General features: G+C 41.8%; 1 protein-coding gene across 1 annotated transcript in view; it reads right to left on the bottom strand.

Annotated features, from left to right (window-relative positions):
• The window catches only part of LOC126483730 (probable cytochrome P450 6a14), a 106,067-nt gene extending 86,492 nt beyond the window's left edge, over positions 1–19,575 (bottom strand). The window contains exon 1 of the mRNA XM_050106837.1: positions 19,437–19,575. The gene's annotated coding sequence lies outside the window, so the exon portion shown is untranslated. The remainder of the gene's footprint in view (positions 1–19,436) is intronic.
• Positions 19,576–19,918: the final 343 nt, after the last annotated feature.

Below are 19,918 nucleotides of genomic sequence, written 5' to 3'. Positions count from 1 at the left end.
GAAAGTGGGCGTGGTGTTTTGTTCTCACGTATGAGGATGCTCCATCCATGCGAGAAGGTAATACGTATGGACCTGTTGGTAGAGTTTGAAATTTTTTACCATCGGGCATCGTCTCTCCGGGATGCTGCTTAATGAGCAGGTGGCCACGAGGAGCTCCCAATTTTAGAAACTATTTAAAAACCTCTGGGATTCGACTACAGTGCGCCGATCCCAACGGGGCCGGACGGTGTGGCCGAGCGGTTTTAGGCGCTTCAGTCAGGAACCGCGCGACCGCTACGGTCGCAGTTTCGAATCCTGCCTCGGGCATGGATGTGTGTGATGTCCTTAGGTTAGTTAGGTTTAAGTAGTTCTAAGTTCTAGGGGACTGATGACCTCAGTGCTCAGTGCTCAGAGCCATTTGAACCATTTTTTTTTTTATCCCAACGGACGCACGGATCTGACAATAACGACCTAGTTATCGTAACACTCCTTGTATATCGTTATGAATACAAAGTTTCTGGAGACAAATATGCTATATTTCCCACATTATTGCGTGTTGTAGTTGAAAGTCTATTAGTTTTATCACCAAACAATGTAAATTGTAACATATACTTATGCGAAGCTTACGACAGAGATCAGTTTAAAGCATAAAGGTTTCTGGTCCCCTTGACATACCGCTGCTGGTATGATTACTTATAACATCGGTCTTGTCCTCTCAAATTCCTTCAACTATGCTTAGTATGTAAGACGATTATGATAAAAATTGTATTAACTTAGGTATTCTGAGCAAGATAATTTTGTACTTTTTAAACTATGTTCCATTGTAAAGCCTGCAGTAACAACTGTTTCCACTACATAGCTCACACAATAATTACCATCACACACAGCTGTAAAAAATTACTTACTGTCTTTAATTACAACCACCGTATTTGTTTTTTACATAAGTTTTAAAAAGTACAAAATAATAAAACATACGAATTGTAAAACAAGTTTAATACAGGGTGACAATTATTGAACCACATTAAATAAAATTGTCATTACTTGTGAATGGTTTGCGTTAGGAGGTTCAAACTGCACAGTTGGCTGCGGGGCATGGTGGAAATTAATATGTGAATATGGTATGGTTTAGCGACGAAGCCCACTTTCATTTGGATGTGTTCTTCAATAAGCAAAATTGGCGCATTTGGGGGACTGATAATCCGCATTTCGCCATCGAGAAGTCTCTTCACCCTCAACAGGTGACTATGTGGTTTGTAATGTCCAGTCACGAAATATTCGGTGCGACATTCCTTGATGGCACGGTGACTACCAAACGGTACGTGAAGGTTTTGGAAGACGATTTCATCCCCATTATCAAAACTGACCCCGATTTCGACAAGATGTGGTTCATGCGAGACGGAGCTCGACCCCATCGAAGCAGGAGAGTGTTTGATGACCTGGAGAAGCACTATAGGGAGAGCATTCTGGCTCTGGAGTACCCAGAGACCACTGGCATGGGCCTGTATTGCAGCCATAGTCTCCGGATCTGAACACATGCGACTCCTTTCTGTGGGGCTTGTCTTTAATATAGATAAGGTGAACATCAATAACCTCAGAATCACTGCTGAGCTGAAAACAGCCATTCAACAGGTCATCGACAGCATCGATGTTCCGATACTTCAGCGGGTCATGAAGAATTTCGCTATTCGTCTGCTCCACTTCACCGCCAATGATGGCACGCATATCTAACATGTCATAACCCAGATCGGAATATCTGTAGTGACGCTTACGTGTTGAATAAAGTGTTTGCACGTCGTAGTTTGTAACTTACTTACGTTTTTTATTTTCATATAGTTCAATAATTGTCACCCTGCACATGTCAAGGCATCGCGATGGTAAAGAGGGCACTATGGATTGGGATGACGTACACTGAAGCCAGCCATGTTGAAACTGTAAATAGCGGCCACAGTGTGGACTTAACCTTTGACATGCATTTATGTGGTTTTACTGTTTTAACTTACATTTACTGATACGTGTTTATGACTGACCCATATTTAAAGCTTATACAACTGTACATTTAATAAGGCATGCATGTTACCTTATTTAACTGGTTTTATATGTCTTCTAGTACTGAATATGGTTACACAGTGACCGAAATCTGGATATGCAATATACATTATTTGCCAATTATGGCTATAGACTGCCATACACTAACTGAAATAAATACAGTTGCTGGGCAGAACTGCTTCCCAATGGAATAAAACCTATTATGGCTCTACATCTACATCTGCATGGATACTTTGCAAATCATACTTAAGTGCCTGGCAGAGGGTCCATCGAAACACCTTTACAATAATCATCTAATATTCGAAAAACGGCTTTGTTTTAATGGCGTCCATCCCAAATCCTGTGTCATGTCTGTGACACTCTCCCCTGCTTCGCGGCAGTAAAAAACGCGGTGCTCTTCTTTGAACTTTCTCGAGGTACTCCGTTAATACTATCTGGTAATGATCCCAGACTGTGCAGCAATACTCCAAAATAAGAGGGACAAGCGTAGTGTAGACAGTCTCCTTAGTAGATCTCTTACATTTTCTAAGTGTTCTGTCAGTAAAACGCAGTCTTTGGTTTGGCTTCCCAACAACATTTTCTATCTGTTCTTTCCAATTTAATTTGTTCATAATTGTAATTCCTAGGTATTTAGTTCAATTTATGGTCTTTAGATTAGACTGATTTACCGTGTAACCGAAGTTTAACGGATTCCTTTTAGCACTCATGTGGATGACCTCACACTTTTCATTATTTAAGGTCAATTGCCAATTTTATACCATTTAGAAATCTTTTCCAAATCGTTTTAATTTCTGTTCAACTTCTGATGAGTTTACTAGACGATAAACGACAGCATTATCCACAAACAACCTAAGACAGCTGCTCAGTTTGTCTCCTAAAACGTTTATATAGATAAGGAACAGCTGAGGGCCTATAACACTAACTTGGGGAACGCCAGAAATCACTTCTGTTTTACTCGACGACTTTCCTTTAATTACTACTAACTGTGACCTCTCTGACAGGAAATCAAGAATCCAATCAAATAACTAAGACGATATTCCATAAGCACGCAATTTCATGACAAGCTGCTTGTGTGGTACAGTTATGGAGCCTTTTGGATATCTAGAAATACGGAATCAATTTGAAATCCCTTGTCAATCGCATTCAACACTTCGTATGTGTAAAGAACTAGTTGCGTTTCACAAGGACGATGTTTTCTAAATCTGGGTTAACTGTGTGTCATTAGACCGTTTTTTTCGAAGTAATTCATAATGATTCAACACAATATATGTTCCAAAATCCTGCTGCATATCGACGTTAATGGTGTAAGGTCGCCCGCATCTCGTGGTCGTGCGGTAGCGTTCTCGCTTCCCACGCCCGGGTTCCCGGGTTCGATTCCCGGCGGGGTCAGGGATTTTCTCTGCCTCGTGATGGCTGGGTGTTGTGTGCTGTCTTTAGGTTAGTTAGGTTTAAGTAGTTCTAAGTTCTAGGGGACTGATGACCATAGTAGTTAAGTCCCATAGTGCTCAGAGCCATTTGAGCCATTTGGTGTAAGGTTACCGAATAAATGATGGTCAGATTCGTACCTTACTTGAGAGTTTTATACATCGCAACGGGAAGGTGAATATGACTCCTAACTTAATTCGGCGGTTATGAGCAAATTTACCTATCAGTATGTAATGAAAAACAGGTATGACACTCAATCGACAGCAATTAACACCCTGTTCCTGTTCCTATATAATGCATGTCTGTGAGCAGAAGGTGCAACAAGCAGCGAGGGGCGTTTTAGTTTGGAATTTCAGAGGGGCGAGCAGAGGCAAGGCCGCACTACCGGGGTACCACGGAAACCACTTAAAGGGGAGTCCCATGCTGAAAGTCAACGACCAACCAGGTGATGGGGAGAGCGAGTATACGGCCCATCTGAGGGAGGACAGGAAAGAAAGCTTTTAGAAAACTGTGTTTCAGAATTCCAAAGGTATATGAACAAAACCAGTGACGCATTTACGATCACATGTCCAGCGAGTGCTATACATGTGAGAGAGTCAATGTATGCATTTAGGAGTCTGGAATGGGCACAAAACGTCCGATTGGCGGAAACGCGCTAGGAAGGAGAAAAGATCCAAAGTTGCGACGCAATTTAATGATAGGGATCTTGCGATTGGTAGAGAGAGTTTCCACAATATAAGAGGAACGCTTCTATTTGTAGAAAAATGCTGTGACGTGAAGAACGAAAGAACTCAGGTGGGGAGACCGTTCAGATATGAGCAAGACAAGACGGAAATTTCGGGGCCCTCTTCTCTGAACTGGTGTCAAGTGCAGAATGGAGCGCATAACGCTCTGTACGATGCAGAGAAGAAATTTAGGTGAACACTGCGTTCACAGTGGCTGACATACAGCTAGAAATTAGCTAGAGCATCGTTTAGCTCCAACTGTGGAGAAGGTAACCAGCCAATTAGTTAATTGTTCTTGTGAGAACTGAGAGGGCATTATTATATGCACGCTGCTCCAACCATGCGCGTGTATATCGCCACATTCTAAGACTAGGGATGAGTACATGTCTTCTGGCATAATGAGAAAGATAGGGAAAGTTTCTGCTGGGAAATTCAGCAAAGGTTTAATTAGTTGTATAGGAATTTCAGCAGAAGAGAGCGGCCTAGCAGACGACAGCTCATTGCAACTTAAGGTAAATACTGCATGCAGAGGTGTAAAACTGTTGGTTCACCAGTTTGCATCCACTGTAAACTCGAGCGATCTTGGGTAATCTTTTGCTCAATTTGTCACATCACTAACCATCCACCATAGACTTGATTGTCATCCTAAAAACAGTACCGAACTTTGAACCGGAATCGGACGATTTTCGTAGTACTGACCAACATCATAACGTAAGTGTAGGAACAATTTTGTAAAGAAACTTCTAGTTAAACTTTAATATTGTCGTGTTTAGAAAAATTTAACCTTCTGAGAGTTAATAGTTAATATTGTTGTGTTTAGGATTATTTCACTTTTTGATGTTGACAAGATGCGTTATCCCGACAACTGTTTTTGTTGTCACATTGAAAACAATATAAAAGCGTGTATTTTATGCTAATATTGCGACATTAAACATGTCATCTCAACCTTCAACCTACACAGTTGTCTTCAACCCTAGAATAAGAAAAACCGAAAAAATATTTCACCTTACAATGGTATGGGCCTGTAATTTAGTGGATTACTCCTACTGCCTTTCTTGAATATTGGTGTGACCTGTGCAACTTTCCTGTCATTTTGGATACAGATCTTTCGTCGAGCGAGCGGATGTACATGATTGTTAAGTATGGAGTCATTGCATGATAGGAACCTAACTGGTATGCAGTCTGGACCAGAAGACTTGCTTTTATTGAATGATTTATGTTGCTTCACTATTCCGAGGATATCTGTTTGAAGTTACTCATGTTCACAGCTGTTGTTGATTCGAATTCTGGGATACTTACTTCATCTTCTTTTGTGAAGACATTTCGAAAGGCTGTGTTTAGTAACTATTCTTACGCAGCACTGTCGTCGATAATATTTCCATTGCTATCGCGCAGAGAAGGTGTTGACTGTGTCTTGCCGCTAGCGTACTTTACATATGACCAGGATCTCTTCGGATTTTCTACTAAGTTCCCAGATAAAGTTTGATTATGAACACTATTATAAACGTCTCGCATTGATATCCGCGTCAGGTTTCGAGCCAGTTTTGGAGATTTTGCGTTCATTTAAATTTGGTATGCTTTTTTCGTTGTTTCTGCAACAAACTTCTGACCCGTTTTCTGTACCAAGGAGGATCAGCTCCGTCATTTGTTAATTTATTTGGTATAAATCTCTCAGTTGGTGTCGGTACTATTTCTTTGAATTCAAACCACATGTGGTCTACTCTTACATTTTTAATTTGGAAGGAGTGAAGATTGTCTCTCAGGAAGGTGTCAAGGGAATTTTAATCTGCTTTTTTGAATAGGTATATTTTTCGTTTATTTTTGTGTTTACTAATGCCAGTACCCGTTTTGGTGCTCGTTATTAGCTCAGGTTTAATTGTTGCTAAGAGGTCAAGTGTGTTTCCACAATCCATTTACTATTCACGTGGGCACAATTTATGTTGATGTTTTATGCGTACCTCCGGGTTTAAACATATATTTTCGCCAACATATCCACGGTAATTTACAGTAAGCACCAAGTATAATTGTTTGAGTCGGGTATGTGTTTGAAACGAAATTCAAGTTTTCTTTCAACATTTCAGCAATTGTATCATCTGAGTTGGGAGGTCGGTTAAAGGATGCAATTATTATTTTATTTCGGTTACCAAGAATGACGTCTGCCCATAGCAGATCACAGGAATTGTCTGCTTCAATTTGGATACGAGATAAACTACTTCTAACTGAAAGAAACGCGCCACCGCCAACTGTGTTTAGCCCATCCGTTCGAAACACCGTTAGGTTCTTCGATAAATTTCAGCTGAACTTATCTCCGGGTTTAGCCAGCTTTCAGTGTATGTAATATATTTTGTCAACAACTACACATCCTTACCTATCTTATCAAGAGATTTCGTCTCTGGAAGCTGGTAAGAAGAACATAATTCCCGACTTTAAACTTCTAACAGCCGACGAATTGAGAAAAGAAGCCAGGAGAAAGCATGTGGAATGTGTAACAAACAAACAAACAAAGCGATGTATCCTCCGTAGAGTAAAAAGACAATAAATGTTTCACACTACAATCAACGGATGCACGGGAGCTACTAAAGGGTACAATTGAAAGATACGGTCGTAAGGAGAAACGCCATGAAGTAAAAAGCGTTCCTTATAGAATACAACAAAGACATTGTACAAATACACCTGTCAGAAGATACTATGAGGGGCAGTCAAATGAAAACTGACATCCTGCGCAACAGGGCCATGGAATGGTTCCATTCAAAAGTAATCACAACATGCGATGAGACATTCAGCCCACTGGGAGACGAGACGACCAGTTCCTGTTTGGTGGAAGGCGGTCGGCCGCTGACGGATCCACAACTGTACCCACTCATATACTTCCTCGTCCGACTGAAACCGGCGTCTACGCATGTCTTTCTTCACGTCGCCAAAGGTGTGAAAATCACATGGATGTTGCAGTGCTTCCAGCCAAATCACTGAAGGGTAGCTATTCGTCCGATTGGCAGTGAGGCGGCATACGTTATAGTGATACAGGATAATTCCGCCCGACAGCATTGCGACAGACAGAGGACAAACGCAAATCCAATAATGGAAACATTCCACACCTATGTTCAGCTGCTTAGCTGGTAATGTGTTTGCCTACCATGCAGCGGGCCCGGGTTCGATTCCCGGCCGGGTTGGAGATTTTCTCCGCTCGTGGACTGGATGTTGTGTTGTCCTCGTCATCATTTCATCCTCATCACCGGCCCGCAAGTCTCCCAATGTGGCGTCGACTGAAATAAGACTTGCACTCGTCGACCGAACTTCCCACACGTTCATTTAATTTTTTTCCACACCTATACCGCCAAAGAAATCCAAAACTATGTGATCTGAGGCTTTCCCGGCGAATGTGCTGTATCCAAGGTTCTCGGGTGTCCAGCCGGATCCGATCGATCGTGGAACTTCGACGATCGGATCCGGCTGGACACCCGAGAACCTTGGATACATATCCAAAACTGTTAGCACAAGTTTCGGGAAGCTCATGACGACCTTCTTCGACTGCAGGGGCTCTCTGTTTCCTCGAGCGTAGAACCACTGTCATTGTACAGTGCTATGAAGACAATGCAGAATCTGCAACGCCCAGGAATGCTGTCGGACAGAAGCATACTGTTGCACAACGCCCGTCCCCACAGGGACTACCGGATGAGCGCTGGGTTTCAGCGATTTAACTGGGGAACACTGCAAGACCTTTCATACACCGTGCGTCTTCCATGCTGTGATTTTCACACCTTTGGCGGCCGAAAGACATGCGTAGAGGTCGGTTTCAGTCTGACGAGGAAGTGTATGAGTGGATCCGTCACGGGCCGACAGTGTTCTATGAAATAGGAATTGATCGTCTCGTCTCCCAGTGGGCTAGATGTCTTAACGTGTGTTGGGGATGCTCGGTCTTCATTTGACTGCCACTTGCAGGTGCTAGTTATTCAATTAGTTTCATAACTTTAAACAATGTAAACTACTAAACGTGACTTTGCATGACATAGCGTTTTTGCTCACTTTTGATTTTTTAACACGGAATTCATTTAAAAATAAAAATGTACCGAATGTTATGTGCTATAACGCATCCTACGCCTTCACAAACAATAAAATAATTTTCACACAACGTCATAATAACTAATAACAAATTCATATGCTGTAGGTTTCAGAGTAATAGTCATGTAGAAAGGAAAGGTAAGTCCCAATTCCAGTCTATTAGTTAGTACCGCCATGTGGCTGAAAATGTAAGAAAAAGGACGCTCCGCTCTCGAAGAGGACTCCGTATTTCTTGCAAATGAAATATAACGGCTAAATTTAAACTACACTCCTGGAAACTAAAATAAGAACACCGTGAATTCATTGTCCCAGGAAGGGGAAACTTTATTGACACATTCCTGGGGTCAGATACATCACATGATCACACTGACAGAACCACAGGCACATAGACACAGGCAACAGAGCATGCACAATGTCGGCACTAGTACAGTGTATATCCACCTTTCGCAGCAATTCAGGCTGCTATTCTCCCATGGAGCCGATCGTAGAGATGCTGGATGTAGTCCTGTGGAACGGCTTGCCATGCCATTTCCACCTGGCGCCTCAGTTGGACCAGCGTTCGTGCTGGACGTGCAGACTGCGTGAGACGACGCTTCATCCAGTCCCAAACATGCTCAATGGGGGACAGATCCGGAGATCTTGCTGGCCAGGGTAGTTGACTTACACCTTCTAGAGCACGTTGGGTGGCACGGGATACATGCGGACGTGCATTGTCCTGTTGGAACAGCAAGTTCCCTTGCCGGTCTAGGAATAGTAGAACGATGGGTTCGATGACGGTTTGGATGTACCGTGCACTATTCAGTGTCCCCTCGACGATCACCAGTGGTGTACGGCCAGTGTAGGAGATCGCTCCCCACACCATGATGCCGGGTGTTGGCCCTGTGTGCCTCGGTCGTATGCAGTCCTGATTGTGGCGCTCACCTGCACGGCGCCAAACACGCATACGACCATCACTGGCACCAAGGCAGAAGCGACTCTCATCGCTGAAGACGACACGTCTCCATTCGTCCCTCCATTCACGCCTGTCGCGACACCACTGGAAGCGGGCTGCACGATGTTGGGGCGTGAGCGGAAGACGGCCTAACGGTGTGCGGGACCGTAGCCCAGCTTCATGGAGACGGTTGCGAATGGTCCTCGCCGATACCCCAGGAGCAACAGTGTCCCTAATTTGCTGGGAAGTGGCGGTGCGGTCCCGTACGGCACTGCGTAGGATCCTACGGTCTTGGCGTGCATCCGTGCGTCGCTGCGGTCCGGTCCCAGGTCGACGGGCACGTGCACCTTCCGCCGACCACTGGCGACAACATCGATGTACTGTGGAGACCTCACGCCCCACGTGTTGAGCAATTCGACGGTACGTCCACCCGGCCTCCCGCATGCCCACTATACGCCCTCGCTCAAAGTCCGTCAACTGCACATACGGTTCACGTCCACGCTGTCGCGGCATGCTACCAGTGTTAAAGACTGCGATGGAGCTCCGTATGCCACGGCAAACTGGCTGACACTGACGGCGGCGGTGCACAAATGCTGCGCAGCTAGCGCCATTCGACGGCCAACACCGCGGTTCCTGGTGTGTCCGCTGTGCCGTGCGTGTGATCATTGCTTGTACAGCCCTCTCGCAGTGTCCGGAGCAAGTATGGTGGGTCTGACACACCGGTGTCAATGTGTTCTTTTTTCCATTTCCAGGAGTGTATTAGTGATCTTAAAAACGTGCACACGGTTCTTAAGCATCAGGGAAAAATATTTTAAATATTCCTACTTACTACGTAAATGGATCAGTTACGACAAGTAACACCGTTTGCATTTCTAAAATACATTATATAAGATCTGGAAGCAAAAATGATTAATGGGAAGCAGAAGGAAGTAGCGGTTCTTTAAGGAAACTTGTCCTAGTGCCTGGCGCTCGTCTCAAGACAGAGTTACTGAAAATTTGTGACGTGGGAAATGACGCTTGCTACTGCAAATCAAATATCAGAAGCAACAGCACGCTCTGAAGCGATTCCTGCAGGGAGAAGCTGAAACTAGCTTAAAGACGACGGCTGCACCGTGGCCCTGATCTTGCGCAACGCAGGCCAGGGACATATCACTCACAGAAGCCTTGGAGCAAGCGTTAAGCCTGATTGACCATTTCATGTCGACAGCAGAGATCTCAACAGAAAACTAAACATAGCATTCTCAAATGATAAACAAGTATATACATGTGATCGAAGTGTAAAAAGAGTTTGACAGCAATTAAATTGTTTATACCAGAATTTTACGATAAAATAGAGTTTCCATGACGTATTATGACAGGCAAAACACCTAACGATGAAATACATTTCTGTATCTTTGGAAAGGAAACATTAATAGGCGTAGATCTGAAAGTTAGTAGAAAATACACTATGTGATCAAAAGTATCTGGACACTTCCGAAAACATACGTTTTTCATATTAGGTGCATTGTGCTGCCACCTTCTGGCAGGTACTCCATATCAGCGACCTCAGTAGTCAATTACACATTAGTCCAGTGAAACTGTCAGAAAAAAAAGCCTGTACCTTGCAAAAGGTGGGGTAGAAGATTTTATTTTTTTAACTCGTTCATATTGTTGGAAAGGTTAGAAAACCAAGTTTTGCCAATAAAATTTCTCTTGGGAAAACTTTCTTCTGTCAAAAAACTTCGAAAATTTCAGACTTTTTTCAGTTTTTTCAAAATATCTCAGTTTCATTTGCTCCTATCGCTTTGACGTCTAGTTTCTTTTTTAAAGAGCACAAAATTCTCTACAAATTTGATTCGTACCATTTTTTCTACTCCCAGTATCTAAGGCGCTACAGTGCGTCAAAAAATACCAATTTTTTCAAATTTCGAGCAAAGAATAATTGGTGACAATTTCCACGATGTAGTTCCGTAGAAAAGATAAAGTTGTGACTCTCCTTTCTGCGTTCAATTCTGTACAAGCTGGGAGCACTAAAATTACTCCCGTTGATCCTTTAACTCTTTTCCAAAGGATTTATTTAATGAAACAAAGTGAAGAAAAGTTAAAAGCCTTCCTGAAATATGAACTTGCTCCTTACCCAATGACCCTATTCTCAGAAAAAGGCATGCGAAAAAGAACAAAATCTTCATTCTACAATGCCTTCGTTCCAGTGGAAGATGTGAAGTCAGGTGGACCGAGTAAATTTTTTCTCATTGATGGAGGGTACCTTATCCACAAAGTGACTTGGACTCGAAATGTTTCCTTCAAATCAATAGCCCAAAGCTATGTTTCTTACCTGCAACTCATTTTGGATCTCAATTTGCTATTTTGTTGGGTATCCATGTGAGGGAGACAAATGTAGCACAAACAGTGCTGAGAGGATTCGTAGGTCCAAACAACATTCTTTGGTTGACGTTGTGGTTGAATCAGAGATGGTGAACCAAGTCCCTCAGGACAAGTTCTTGTACAACGAACGAAACAAGATGCGTTTGATCACACTTCTTAAAATGGAATTTCTGGAGTGTAGCATTGAAGTGCATCAGGCACAAGAAGATGCTGACGTTATAACTGTAACATCTGCCATTTCAAGAACCAAAGATTTTGGAAGTGTTGTCATTGTAGGAGAAGATGTTGACCTGCTTGTGATCATGACCGGTTTGGGGCAAGGCATTGAAAATTTATTTTTCTTAAAGCCAGGCAGAGGAAATGCAGAAGACAAGTGGTTTTCCACTGCATCTTACAAGTTTGACAGTGAATATATTCTGTTCACTCACACCTTTAGCGGATGTGATACAACATCTGCTTTTTTGGTCAAGGAAAAATTAAGTGCTGCAATATTGTTGCGAAAAATGAACACCTAACCTCAGCGCTTTGCACGTTCAATAGACCACATGCTACCCGTGAAGAAATAACAACTGCAGGAGAACAGGTTACTATCGCATTGTATAGTGGAGGTGTCAGCAGTTCCCACACACTAGACCATTTGTGGTACCAGCTATTCGCCAAGTCTGCCACAAAGAGCAAACTGAATCTTGCACGGTTGCCACCTACACAAGATGCTGCACAACATCATTCGTTGCGGACTTACCAACAAGTCCAAAGTAGGATGGGAAACTGGGAACCTCCTGAGAAATTGGGCTGGAATCACAGTGACCACGGTCCAATACCCGTTATAATGAGCCAAGATCCAGCACCTGAAGCACTTCTTCATATTGTTTCATGCTCATGCAAGCTGAACTGTGGCGGAGCGTGCTCCTGCAGAAAAGTGGGTTTGAAATGTTCTTCAATTTGCAAGAAATGTATTGGGGTCACTTGTGAAAATGTACCAAAATTTTTATATGAAGACAGTGAAGAAGATGTTATGGAGGATGTTGAGGAAACCGCTGACGAAACCAACGAACTTGCTAAGGCTGACTCGCTGTTTAAAGAAAAGGTCAATCTGGGATCAACTCTATGTACAGACCTTGAATCCGTAACTCAAGGTATTTCTGGTGACACTGAGGAACCTGGCTCATCAAAACGTTGGAAGTGATGCTCATATCTGTCTCAAGTGAGCTTAAGTGCAATATTTCAAGTATTACACACCCAGAACTGTCAACATTTTTTAGTAACTGACAATGCATTTTAATTGTAATAAAGCTACTTATTTTTAATGTCAACTGTGTGGCTTTTATACACAAGAATAATTACCTACCTAATTAGGTTGCCTATTGCAGCTAATAATAGTTCAGTTTCCTGACACAATTTATTTTGTGTGCGTGTGTATGTGTGTGTGTGTGTGTGTGTGTGTGTGTGTGTGTGTGTGTGTGTTTATGTCTCTTAATGATGTATTTTTATATTTATAGTTTTACAAATACCAGAGCTGAGGTGGCTCATAGTGAACTTCAGGTAGTGATGTAAGAATCACAATAGTTGGGTGCCCAGCAATCCTCATGTTGCATACAGAGAAATTGAATACCTGAAAATGAGGTGGTAAATTCCAACTTATAACATGATGTATAATGTATTTATACTACACAAACAGAAACTGAAAAAATAATGTTCAAAAATAAGGTATCTTGCCACTATGCTCAAAATTTGAAAAATTGTTATTTTTTGAGGCGCTGTAGCGCCTTAAATTATTGGGAGTAGAAAAAAATGGCAAAAATCAAATTTGTAGAGAATTTTGTGCTCTTTAAAAAAGAAAATAGACGTTAAAGCGATAGGAGCAAATGAAACTGAGATATTTTGAAAAAACTGAAAAAAGTCCGAAATTTTCAAAGTTTTTTGACTGCAGAAAGTTTTCCCAAGCGAAATTTTGTCGGCAAAACTCGGTTTTCTAATCTTTCCAACCATATGAACGAGTTGAAAAAATAAACTCTTCTACCCCACCTTTTGCAAGGTATATCTACTATTTGACTGGACTACATCGTGAGAGAGCAGAATGGGGCGCTCCGCGGAACTCACGGACTTCGAACATGATCAGGTGATAGTATGTTACTTGAGTCATACGTCTGTACGCGAGATTTACACACTCCTAAACATCCCTAGGTCCACCGTTTCCGATGTGATAGTGAAGTGGAAATGTGAAGGGTCACGTACAACACAAAAGCGTACAGACCGACCTCGTCTGTTGACTGACAGAGACTGCCGACAGTTGAAGAGGGTGTAAGAGGTATGCGATGTATGCGCTGCCTGCAACAGGCAAGACTTAGCAGAGTCTCTGACCAGAGAGCAGTATGTAGTTAGTTGTTGGTAGTCGGCATTAGTCGACAGTAGTCTGCGGGAGTTGGCAGTAATTGGCAGTAGTCGGCGCGTGTCTGCACGTGTCGGCAGTCTGCTCTGGTCGGGACTCTGGAGGATGAGTATTATTGTAGAAGGTAAAGAAGCAGCCTAGCGCATGTCTAGTAATGTATGTTAACTGTCATCCAATTTCTTTCAAAAAATGCCCCAATAATAATTTTTATAATGTAAAGTAAATTTTTTTTAAAAAAAACCATTCATTTCAATTTAAAGATTTTATCCAATGAATAATTAATTCCTTTCACGAGTCACAAAGCATAGGCCAGCATTGCACGGAGCTGTGCCGAAAACTTTTTAGGTAAGAGCAGATATATTCGCAGTTTTTATTGAGGCAAGAATTTTTGCGTTTTTTTAATTCAGAATACAGGGCCGTGGCGCAGCGCTGCTGTCGTCATAAAATTTACCAGGTAACTGAATTTTCCTTTTTTATTATTTTTGGGTTTAGGAATTTTTCTGTTTCGAACTTAACATTAAATGAGAAAAGAATTTTGTGGGAACATTAAAGGTGAATGCATTTCTGCACAGAGATTATAAATGGGAGCCAATTTTGTTCCGAGGTTACAATATTTAAATTCATGGTTCATTTTCTTTTTTTATTAAGATTTTTGTGGGGAATTTACAAGGGTCATAATGTGTAATAGGCAGACATCTATCCAGACCATCAGACAAGAATTCCAAACTGCATCACGATCCACTGCAAGTGTTATGACAGTTAGGCAGGAGGTGAGAAAATTTCGATTTCATGATCGAACGGCTGCTCATAAGCCACACATCACGCCGGTAAATATCAAACGACGCCTCGCTTGGTGTAAGGAGCGTAAACATTGGACGACTGAACAGTGGAAAAACGTTATGTGGAGTGACGAATCACGGTACAAAATGTGACGATCCGATGGCGGTGTGTGGGTATGGCGAATGCCGGTGAACGTCATCTGCCAGTGTGTGTAGTGCCAACAGTAAAATTCTGAGGCGGTGGGGTTATGTTGTGGTCGTGTTTTTCATGGAGGGGGCTTGCACCCCTTGTTATTTTACGTGGCACTATCACAGAACAGGCCTACATTGATGTTTTAAGCACCTTCTTTCTTCCAGCTGTCGAAGAGCAATTCGACATTGGCGACTGCATCTTTCAACACGATCGAGCACCTGTTCATAATGCATGGCCTATGGCGGAGTGGTTAAACGACAATAACATCCGTGTAATGGACTGGCCTGTACAGAGTCCTGACCTGAATCCTATAGAATCCATTTGGGATTTTTGGAACGCTGACTTCGTTCCAGGCCTCACCGACCGACATCGATACCTCTCCTCAGTGCAGCACTCCGTGAAGAATGGACTGCTATTCTCCAAGAAACCTTCCAGCACCTGATTGAACGTATGCCTGCGAGAGTGGAAGCTATCACCGAGGCTAAGGGTGGGCCAACACCATACTGAATTCCAGACTTACCGATGGAAGGTGCCACGAATTTTCAGCTAGGTGTCCGGATACTTTTGATCACATAGTGTGTTTTAAAATATCCTGCTCTCCTGCACAAGCAGAAAGCATTAAATCAAATATCGAGAAATGTTAAATATAGTTTCAAGCAACTATTCACAAAATCTATGAACATTTTTTGAAAAATTTAAATGTCCAATAGCGTAAAAAGTCGTCCAAAATTGTAGAAAATCTAAATCTGTGCTCTGCAAATCCCCGTGCGACGTATGAAAGAGGTTACATATTGTACCACATTCCTGTCTCCGGTTTCCACTCCGTTCGCATATGTTAAGCGTGAAGAAAGCCTGTAGACAACCTCATTAATAAATCCACAGTGCCCTAAATTTGCCTTTGCAGTTCGTTCAATAGATTTGTGTTGGAGAACTTGATGCGTTTACTGGTGGTTTGAGACGTGAGTCCTCTGAGTTTGCAAGACTTTCCGCAATACACAACGCCTATCCTTAAAGCATCTCTCTTTATTGGGCATTGTTATGATACTTTCATGCGGACTATACGTATCCCTGAAGAAGCGCGTAAACCTTCTTCGAGTTTTCTTTATCTCCTCCATTAATCCAAGTTTTTAACGATTCCAGACTGTTGAACAATAATCAAGAATCGGTCAAAGGGCAGTTTTATAAACCACTCTGTTTCGTGTATGACTTACACTTGTTACAGAGTCTTCCAACAAATCTAAGTAGTACAGACAGAAGGTAAAACTTTCCTTATAACAATGGGGAAGTCATAGAATGTGCTACAGTCAATAAAGACAATGAATAACGTCGCCTCCAGACGACGTAATATTGAAAATTAACGCGAAAACCCATCTCACATCGCAATAAATTACGTTCTTCTGAAGCAAAAGACATAGTCAAGCATTAGAAACTTTACACTGGTTGAATATTTTCTTGTAACAAATGTGAAAAGATGAAGATTTTTTTCTCGAAATATGAATATTTATGGCAAACAATCGAAGATCGACTTGTGACGAGTAGTTTTAATAACAAACGTCAACTGAATCGTGAAACTAATAATACAAACAAAGAGTGGACTATAATTACAGAAATTATAATATGTAACGTAATTAACCACCAGGAACGAGCGGCAAACAATATACAGAATAAGATTAAGAATCTGGGGAGAAAACATTTAAATAACTTTAGTAAAGAAAGATGAATATAAAATTAACTGTAATAGATGGATCAGTAGTCTACATCAACGACATGGTACGTAATCTACATAAGTCAAAGGAAAAAAAATTAAACTTATAACGTCACAAGATATTTGTTACTATGAAACAGTAACCCACACATAGTTAAATTATTTTAAATTGTCCCCAGAATGAGATTTTCACTCTGCAGCGGAGTGTGCGCTGATATGAAACTTCCTGGCAGATTAAAACTGTGTGGCCGCGAACTCGAGACCTTTGCCTTTCGCGGGCAAGCGCTCTACCATCTGAGCTACCGAAGCACGACTCTGTAAAGTTTGGAAGGTAGGAGACGAGGTACTGGCAGAAGTAAAGCTGTGAGTACCGGGCGTGAGTCGTGCTTCGGTAGCTCAGTTGGTAGAGCACTTGCCCGCGAAAGGCAAAGGTCCCGAGTTCGAGTCTCGGTCGGACACACAGTTTTAATCTGCCAGGAAGTTTCATATCAGCGCACACTCCGCTGCAGAGTGAAAATCTCATTCTGGAAACATTCCCCAGACTGTGGCTAAGCCATGTCTCCGCCATATCCTTTCTTTCAGGAGTGCTAGCTCTGCAAGGTTCGCAGGAGAGCTTCTGTAAAGTTTGGAAGGTAAGAGACGAGGTACTGGCAGAAGTAAGCTGTGAGTACCGGGCGTGAGTCGTGCTTCGGTAGCTCAGATGGTAGAGCGCTTGCCCGCGAAAGGCAAAGGTCCCGAGTTCGAGTCTCGGTCGGGCACACAGTTTTAATCTGCCAGGAAGTTTCTTATTTTAAATTGTTCTAGACAGTTAAAAAAGATGGTCCTGAAGTAAAGCTTATGTTAATAAGGATTGCAAGGCAAGAACAAAAAGAAATCACTAAAAATTGTTATCACCAGGTACAAATGCTAGAAATATAGCAGCAAGCAAATAATCACCGTAAGAAAAGAGTCTTATCAATTTGAAGAATATATGTCAGCAGAATGATTATCTTCCTGAAAGACACTGCTATAATCGTCATATAGGAGAATAATAAGCCCTGGTGTTCAGTGGAGAAACAAGTTTCCCCTTAATTATAGTTACAGAATATAATAGTAACTTTCTAAATAAAATGTAATGATAATTAGTAGGGACTGAATATTTGTCTGAAAGCAAAGCTGCTTCTAAAAAGTTCATGCTCAGATATGTTTTTACTTTCAAACAAATAAGTAAAAAAGAGTATAATTAGTTTAACTTAACAACAAATTTTATATGAATTATGTAAAAGTGTAGGACATAATGCTGTACAGATTTTTACAATAAGACCTTCAAAATGTTACTATATTACTGCATATAATTACAGTAATTTCCTCTATCCATGTAAAAAACTGTATAAGAATTCAAACTAGCCTAATAAAATATCAATCAAAGGTAAACAACGATGTCTACTTTTACCCTCAGAATGTAAATCTTATATGAGCTAACATATAAGTTAACATATTGCACATAGTACCAAGAGATTCATATTGCTTTCACAATCAAAATAAATTGGAAAGAAACATCAATTCTGAAATGTTTATGGCACAACATGAAGTGATTTCAAAAGCACTATTTTGAAGAAATTTCTGTTGAGCGTTACAAAGTCAAAGCTTGTCTTCGTCAGAAGAGTATCTGACTGCCAATTGGTGAAGCGATGCTGCAGGGGTTAATGCTAAACTGCCTCCTGCGACCAGAGGTTATATAAGCACCAGCGATGATACATCGCTCGCAGTGACATTGTATCGTTTGCAGTGTAAGATATTTGATATATTCATTTCCAGGTATCTGAGTAAACATATCCTCTGTTGAAGTGTTGACTCACATCATAATTTTCTCAGCCTAGTGACTGAATCCCGGTAGTTGGAAGCATGGGCTAGAAACCGTTTATGCTCTGACCAGATCCGGTGCTTTTTCTTAAGATTTTATTCAACCTCTGAGGACTTTTTTTAGATTTCTGTACTTTTTCAGTACAGCAGACGGAAATGGTTCCAGTAGTCCGTCACAACTAGCTATATCACATTCACGCGAAACATTTTAAATGTCTGAGACCATGACTATCCTTTGATAGAGCGAAGCATCTTTTTCTTTCGTCCGGCCGCACAACAGATTAGTAAACAAAAAATGAGCATACGGCGTTGCTTCCGGTATATGTAGCAATAGCAAGTCAAATTGGATGAATCTTATCGAGAGAAGGAATTGAAATCATTTTCCAGCTGCCTGAAAAACTGCGTTCTGTCAAATATAACATAATCTCTCAGTCACAGAATATTAAATTCTGCGTGGTAAGAAAGGCGGCAAGCAAAAAAACATCCATGCATTCCGAAGTCTATTTTTATCGTACTGGTTAGTTAATCATTGAAATTATCCTGCAGTTTGCTCATATTAGTCCAGTCACTGTGTACCCGCTTTAACAGCGAGGTAATCAGCATTCTCATTAATCAGTTACCAGAGCCAAAACAAAGATGCGGAGAGCACGCTCGTAACGTAAACACTTACCAATTCTTTAGCGTGGGCGAAAATATGATATTTAATTGTAATACCGTAATTGCATAACTGAAGCAGTTATTCTACTATTTGCACTAAACAATGGCAAGCAAAGCAAGAGGAATATGTGCGGCGAAGAAGACTGGCAGTAATTCGGTCTAACTGCTAGAAGTACATGAAAATAGAATTATTCTGATCGATCCACGTTTTCAGTACAGATTATTACACAACTGAGAAAGGACGCAGAGTTCAAGTGCATTAGTAGAATGGTACCGTAGTATCATCATCCACCGTTTATGTGCAGTATGGTAGTCACGCGTTGCAAACTTGATCATTGTTACCTATACGTCACGATGCACCACACCACTATGTGGACGCAGCGGGTTTCCCGACGACGGGCTGAACTACGTATAACACCAAGCTTCTGCCGGGATAATGTGTTAAGTAAGAGCCTTTCGCCCGCGTCCTTCGCGAACTTCGACGTTTATTCCAGTACGCTGAGTCGTAAACATCCGCGCGTGACAGCAGCGCTTCCTAGCGACAGAACGTAGTACCTTTGAAGTTCTGTGTCGTTCCGCTCGGTGGCAGCACTAGCAGCACTGGCCTAAAGTTCCCGATCACAGTAAACATGTACATCCTTACTTTGCAGACCACGGTGGCACTATAAAGTGCACGGCATAGGCTTCTTCCGTATTAGTTATAAGGACTTCTTCCTGTTGCATTCATGTATGGAGTGTGGGAAGAATGACAATCTAAACGCCCGTGTGTGCGCTGTAATTAATCTAATCTTGTCCTCGCAGTCCCTGTGGGAACTATACGTAGT

This window comes from Schistocerca serialis, chromosome 6 (genome assembly GCF_023864345.2).
Source record: "Schistocerca serialis cubense isolate TAMUIC-IGC-003099 chromosome 6, iqSchSeri2.2, whole genome shotgun sequence".
NCBI lineage: Eukaryota > Metazoa > Arthropoda > Insecta > Orthoptera > Acrididae > Schistocerca > Schistocerca serialis.
Note: the sequence above shows the minus strand (reverse complement) of the source record. Positions and strands in the feature narration are given on the sequence as shown.